Below are 7,174 nucleotides of genomic sequence, written 5' to 3'. Positions count from 1 at the left end.
CGTTGTAGCTCTCACTAATTTCTCATGAATAATTTTTGAGCTGGGGAGCGAATTCTCCTCCTTTTTTCGCTCAAGCAGGCGTTTCTGCGCATGCTATGACGGGTTGCTATGGCCACGCGCAAGGGCTGCGCTCCCGGGGGATGCGAGCGAGAGGCCGGGGAGAGCGCTGGGGGCTGGCGACCCCCCAAAAGGGGTCCGACCTCCTGCGAGGGTGGCGTCTGCTCCAAACCATCCTGCTCTGATCTTGGTGTGTGCTTTGGTGGCACTCTGAAGCTGAAAGGGCTTTCGTGCCTGCCCGTGTGCTCTCATTTCTCCTTCATGGAAATCCTCATTTTTTTCCCAAACTCAAAGCTCACCTCTCCTGCGTTCCTCGATATTTTGATGGTGGAAACATGTTAATTGGGGTGGATGAGGGACTGATTTGATTTGACATCACTGTAATTTAATCTTCTTCTTATGGCTGTAGAAAACTGCAGGCAGGAGAGGGCGAGAGCCTCGATTCCTGCCTCTGCCCCAGATCCAGCTGCCCCTCACCTGGGGGCTGTGGCATTGGGTTTGCTCGTGTTTCCTGAAACTCTGCGGCTCTCTCAAGCGATGCAAAGCACACAAAGGGTTACAGATGCCTGCAGGTTTTGACCAGCTTTCTGAGCTATGAGGGAGGCTGGGAGGCAGATATTATGGGAATTGTATGCATGCCTGAGCGGGAGGGAGGCTCTGGCTGCTTGGCATCCACTTGTCACATGGTGCCTGTTTGGATGCCAGAGGAAGGATCCTGAGGTTGCCACCCAGAATAGATGCTTGTTCTTAAGCTAATTGCACCCTTTCAGTGATTCTCAAATAATAGAGTGCCAAACTTTCTCTGCTCCGAAAATTCCTGGAAAATGCCTGACACTTTTCTTTATGCATTGGGAAGAACGCTTTGAAAGAGCTAACTAGCAAAATAAACAGCTGTTTGTAATTGTAGGATCATAAAAAGGAGTGGTTTACAAGCACTGCAAAACATTTCTAGGTTTATCAAGCTGCTTCAAGGGGCTCAGTTCAGACAGGCTTGTGATTTCCCAAGTTACTTCGGGAAGCGCTTGCCATGGGAGACCGCCCTGAGGTCGTCAGGGGAGTAGGGTTTGGGCATCTTCCCATGTCCGAAACAGTTCCTCTGGCTGCATTTGTAAAAACAACGTTTCAGTCAAGTTTCTACAAACGCCTTTCTTTCTCGGATGGTGATAAACCGGCCTTCCCAGCCCTGCCTGCTGCCCGGGGAGCAGTTGCCTTTGCAGGCACCCACCTCCTCCCGCAGCCGGGCGGCAGCGCTTTTCCTCTGGCAAGGGCACTTGGAAAATGCTGTTGCTGCCTTTATATTACATATATTCAGGCAAGGAAAAAAAAACAAACAGGTGGTCCTGCTTGGGACTAAGCCAAGGCTTATTAACAGAAGCCCCTTGGTGCCTTCTGATGGGGATGGTGTTGCTTTACCTTTCAGTAGTACTGAGCATGGGCTCGTCTGCAAAGGAGCATGAAAATCCCATCTTTAAATTAGAGCGTAACTCTTGAGCCAGCAGCCTGGTTGAATTGGGTGTAAAGATGCAGCTGGGGGGATACAGGATCAGGCCAGGAGTGATCAGGCTTGTGCCTTGCTCTCCCTTTGTTCATATTGGGATTGAAATAAAGCTGCTTGTGTGATAAGTGCGTTGCCTTGAAGCGCAGCTTGTTAGGAGTGAAACTAGCAGCAAGGCTGGAAGGCAAAACTGGAACTCTCATCGCTTGTTATAGCTTAAAAACAACTGAAGCTGGCTTTTCCCCTCTGTTCTTTGAGGGGGTTTAATAAATGAGCTGTGAAAATATCTCTGGGGAGAGATGATTTTTTTTTAACGTAGCTATCTTTAAGCATATGCTTGCCTTATCAACGTTTCTAACAAAGTCTTAAAGTAGAGAAATGTCTAAATGAGTTAGGCTCTTCAGTGCCATTAGCTCTTGAAGGGCTTTGAGCGTGTAACTCTATGGTAGCATGGAAGAAACCAGGCTTAGCCCTCCAGCCCAGCAGCCACAAGCGGTGGTAGTGGTGCGTACGTTATGGTACTGACTCTTGATGCCAAGCGAGAACTGCAGGCTGGGGACCTTGCAGTCAGCACTACACTGAATATGGTGAAATTTGGAATCTGTGTGTTGCATGTTTTCTTTTTCCTTTTAGAGTGATCCAGCTCCACGTGGTTCTCTGTGTGCATTTTGGTTAAGAGACTCAAATTTACTTTAAGTTTTAAATCAAAGTTAGTGCGTAGCTTTCCTTCTGATTCTGTTCCACTCTTAAAGCCACGACACCAAACGCAAGCTCACACAGTTCCTTCAGGGTAAGAATGATGTCGCTTGGAAAACGTGCAGTTTGTGCTAGCAAAGGGAAAGAAACTCTTTCAAAAACCATGTGAAAAACATTTACTATTTTCCATATCGCTTTAGCCAGCGTGGAACATGCTCCGCATTTCTATATATTCTGTCCTGGGGAATGTCAAGGGAAGGAGCTTGGGAACAGCTTTTTTGAAAAGCCCTGGGTCGAGTCGTGCCCCGAGCCTGGTGCCTGGCTGCGCGCTGGTTCCTCCCCAGGAGCCCTATTCAGGCAGCGGCGCAGGCAGCGGCGCAGGCAGCGGAGGCAGCCTGCCCGGCTGGAGCATGGCCAGGGTGCCGGGGCCGGAAGGCATTGGGATGCTTTGGCTGAGCGACGCTGAGCACCAGCCGCCCCGACGCTCCCGCCGCGGCTCCTGCCAGAGCTGGTCTCGGGTGTTACTCGGTGGGGTCATTCCTCCTCTCCCTGAGCACTGCCAGGGGGAAAAGCATTTGAGTATCTTACAAGACATTTCAGCTCAAACTTTGGCATACAGAACTCAAGAAAATTGCTGATTCAGCCCTTAGTTCTCAATCCCTTCTCATTACCCCTTGTTTCTGTCTGCTACAGCATTTTAATGGCTTTTACAATTCTATTTTGCATTTAACATTTGCGGCCGTTCACTGCCATGTTGCAGGGCTGGGCTGGGTGAATTTGAGATGAGGTGGGAGACAGTGGAGTAGTTAAATATTGAAGTTTTCCCTTCCTTTGTTTTCTGCTTGTCTTTAAACTCCATTATTTATTTAGTGACGTATTCCCCGGCTTCCAGTCCTTGTCAGCGAGAGGAGATCTATATTTGCAGGGCTTTGCAGGACACGGGTTTCCTATCTTCCAGTCCGTGGGATGTTGGAAATGATGATGGTCCTTAGCTCATACATCCCCTGGCTCAAACTGACCTCCCAGCTAAATACTGCTGGTAGTCTCAGGATGGATGTCACACAGCTGGAGATCACAAAGCAATGGTTAGTCCTGCAGATGGATTTTTTTTTTTCTCCCATCATATATCATTTATCGCTGACACCTACACTGTTCCTGTGCCCATCTGCACCTTCTCAGGGCACAAACTGGTTGCTTTTGCCTTCCCGTTTTCACAGCTAGTGCCAGAAATGCTGCCAGCTCGGCGTGGGCATCGCAGCTGGCAAGGGTGGCAGCAGGTTTGCAGGGCAGCTCGGGAGCAGCGGGGCACGGAGCAGCTCCTCTCCAGCAAAGCTTGCGGGAGAAGCTCCACGGGAGGATGCTGTGCCCAGCGCCAGGCGCAGCCTTGCTGCCATTGCCTTCACTTTGACTCTTCTAAAAGAAATACTAAACACTAGCCTGATCTTTCAATATCCACACACATCCCTGTTTTGTTTTTTTTTTTTATAAACACAGTAAACAAGTAATCCCCATCCTGCATCCTACTCAGTCCTGAAGGTTAAAAGCTGTTTTTGAGCCAGCTTCATTACGTAGAAGCCAAATGCTTCTACCAATTAACTTATTGCTGTTTTGGAGGGGGCTCAGAAGGCAGATGGAGTGACTGCGCCGGCAATATTAATGACCGTGTTGCAAAGGGTGAGAATTTTATGCAGAGTAATGTGAAAACGTGCTGGCAAACTTGCAAAGGCATTGCTGAGAAATACGAGAGAATGGTGTTTCCCTTCTAGTTCTGAGCGCAGGGTAATAAATAACGTGTGATTTCACAGCATCTCTGCTATACCAGGCTAAAACGTGCTGTCTGTCATCAAAGGCTGTCAATATTTCACGTCTGAGGACAGGCAGGGAGAACAGGGCCACCAAAACGTTACAGGCGGGTGATGGGAGACACGTAGACCATTAACTTTGGGTCACCAACTGCTGCTGCTGGGAAAGAAATGACTTTAAAATGCTGTTGGTGGGGTCTGAGGGAGGAAGGGGGAGAGAAGGCACCCAGCCTGCCCCGGTTAGGGTGATGGGTGGGTACAGGGGGACGCAGCCAGAGCTGTGGGGCTGGCTTGATTTTGACTGCATAAGTAATAAAGTCTGTGCATCGAAGTCTCCCAGCCAAATGTCTGTCCCACAAGGTGAAAGCTCCCTGACAAGCCATTTTCACGCAATTTGCAGGAACTGAATGTCTCTAGCAGAGGCAAAGGGTTCCCCAGCTGGATGTGAAACGGGCCAACAGGTTGAGGAGTTACTGGCAGCAACCAGCTGAAAGCCAGGGAGGGCTTTTCCTTTGGAAAACTGGCTGAAAATGTGGATTTGTGATACTTGGTTTGCCCTTTTCAGAAAATCATTACAAGACATGCTTTGCAACTGCAGAATAGTCCAGTAAAAGGTATTTTTTGGTGAATATTTGTGAAGCTATGGCAGGTGGGCATCCACTGAAATTCCCAGACATGAGCTCAATTCTACTGTCGTAATGTGACTTGTTAAGGGAGCGTAGAGGAGAGGTAATGATCTTCCCGTGATTTCCCACGTGTAGTTAGGGTCTAAGTGTACACAGAGCAAGGAAAACCCGTTACACAGCATTTTAGCAAAGGCAAATCCAGTGCTGCTGAGAGAGGCAGACTTCCAGTTGCCGTGTTGTTTGCATTTTTATATAAGGCTTTCAAGAATTGCCCTATCTTTCTTGGTCCCCTCCCAGTTCTCCAAACTGTTCTGTGCTGTAGTCTCGTCTAAAGGTTGTACGTCAGATGGCTCAGGGACGAAATGTCAGATTTGCTGCCGCTTTGCTCCGTCGCTGCTGTCGAAGCGCCTAAGGTTTGAATTTAAATGTCAAAGGCATTTTGGAGAACATGGGAACCAGATGTGCTCCAAGACTGTGTCTGGAAAGAGCAGAGCAGCTTAATTACCGATGTTGACTCTTCTTGGGAGCTTTATCTCTGGATTTGTGCTGAGATCCGGTGTAAGGATGTGGTCCTGGAGAGCCAGTCTAAGGGTGGTGGATGGAGGACACGGTGTCTGGCAGCTGCCCGCACATCATGATTAGCTGTAAGGTGATACAGCAGCCTGAGGGCCCCCGGCCAGGCTCTGGGGAAGAGCCGGTGTCTGTAAATACATCTCACTTAACGGGATTAATCAGCAGCAGGCATGTTCCTGCCTTATCGGTGACACCCGTGTGTTTGATCCGGTTACAGACCGGGGGGAGAGGGTGTCTGGGGACCTGCGCCGGAGGTGGGAGCGATGGTGGAAGGGAACAGTCAGAAAGCAGCCGAAAAGGTGGGGGAGACCCTAAGGGCGGAGCAGAGCCAGCGTACGCGGGGAAATGTCCGTGGGGCTGCAGCAGGTGGGTCCCCACAGACCTCAGCATCTCGGCTGCGTGTGGCCAGCCTGTGCCGTGGTGTGTTCCCACCGGGAACGTGGCATTTCCAGCTTCTCGGAAGGTGCATTCCTGCATGGGCGGGCGGCTGCACAGTCCCGCTTTGTTTCCCGAGCCCTCTGAGGAGGCGCAGGAGGACTTGCCCCGTGACGCTGCCCATCGGCTCTTCGGAGCTGGTCGCAGCCCTCGGTGCCGTTTGTGCCTCCTGCTCTCGGGTGAAATCCTCTTTGCTCCTCCTGGTACTCTTGTCCCAGCTCTTCTTTTGGGCTTACACCACTCCCAAGAAAACGAAAGCTTTTGTGCTCAAGTTCTTCTTCACCTTTGAATACTATAATTTCCAGTGAGGAACGGTCAGCACTTGAACTGCACCCATTCAGAGCACCCTGAACAGCACCCGTGACTGCGAGCACATCTGAAAGCCCAGCTCTGGCCTTGCTGCCTGCACAGCTTTTACTTTTCAACTTTTCAATCCTAAACCCCAGAAGCATCCGCCTTCTTTCTGTTTGTGCTGCTGAAATACCTGATTTCCCTGGTGGAAGGAGTGTTCAGCTTAATAAAATCGAGGGTTGTCTGTACTAATGTAATTGATTTCTTTTCCATCTGCTCAATAAAAAAATCTTGGTGAATGGTTTGGAAAGGAAAACCCATGGAATAAGCAGCGTCTGTTTGCAGAGGCGCAGGCAGGACCGGGGCTCTCGCGGGTCCCTCTGCCACTGCATTTGCCCAGGGATGCTCCCACCCTGCTCCCCCTTGTCCCCAGGTTTGCTGGTGGCAATGCTGTCCCTGCCCAGCCACTGAAACCAGGGCACTGGGGACATTGGCTCTGGGCAGGGGCACAGCAGCCCTCATTGATGCTGGAGACCACTCTGGGCTGCCATATGGACCCTGTTCAGGCTGAGCGCAAGCTTTTCTGGCAGTCAAAGGACTCATCAGGCCACTGGGAGTCCCTGGGAGGGAGTTAGAGGTTAGTGGAAGGCTTTTTCCCAGGCTCTTTGGGGATCACAAGTGACCAGGACCTCAGTAAGGTGTGAGAGAAACACAAATAAGTCATTTAGTTACCAAAGTGGCTTCCTGCTGTAGGAACTTTTAACCCCCAGGGCCACCCCAAGGTTGCGGGTCAGGCCCTTTTGCTCCGTTAACCTTCTCCCGCGGTGCCAAGGGGAAGCCCTTCTTGCACGGTCAGGGCGTGAACTTCTATGACATCATGCGTCACGTCCCTGGATGCAGCTGAACAGGGCGGCTTGCCCTGCCTGGCACCCAGTGCGGGACAATGTAGACGGCTCCTGTGGCACGTTCCGGAGAGGAGCTGGGGTGGCAGAGCGGAGTAAGTTGTCATTTATTTCTGGTTTGAGGTTGTGAGAGATGCTGTGGGCTTTCCCGGGGGGAAGGCTGGCCAGGGGTAGGGCAGCTCTCTGAGTTCCTGGGACCCTGTGGGACCCTTGTCCTCCTGGGACCTCTGTGTGACCAAGTGCAGAGTCAACATCTTGCTGACCTTTTGAGCTTTTTAACTAAAAGAAAGCGCAGAG

Source organism: Leptosomus discolor, chromosome 21 (genome assembly GCF_034619465.1).
Source record: "Leptosomus discolor isolate bLepDis1 chromosome 21, bLepDis1.hap2, whole genome shotgun sequence".
Classification (NCBI taxonomy): domain Eukaryota; kingdom Metazoa; phylum Chordata; class Aves; order Leptosomiformes; family Leptosomidae; genus Leptosomus; species Leptosomus discolor.
Note: the sequence above shows the minus strand (reverse complement) of the source record.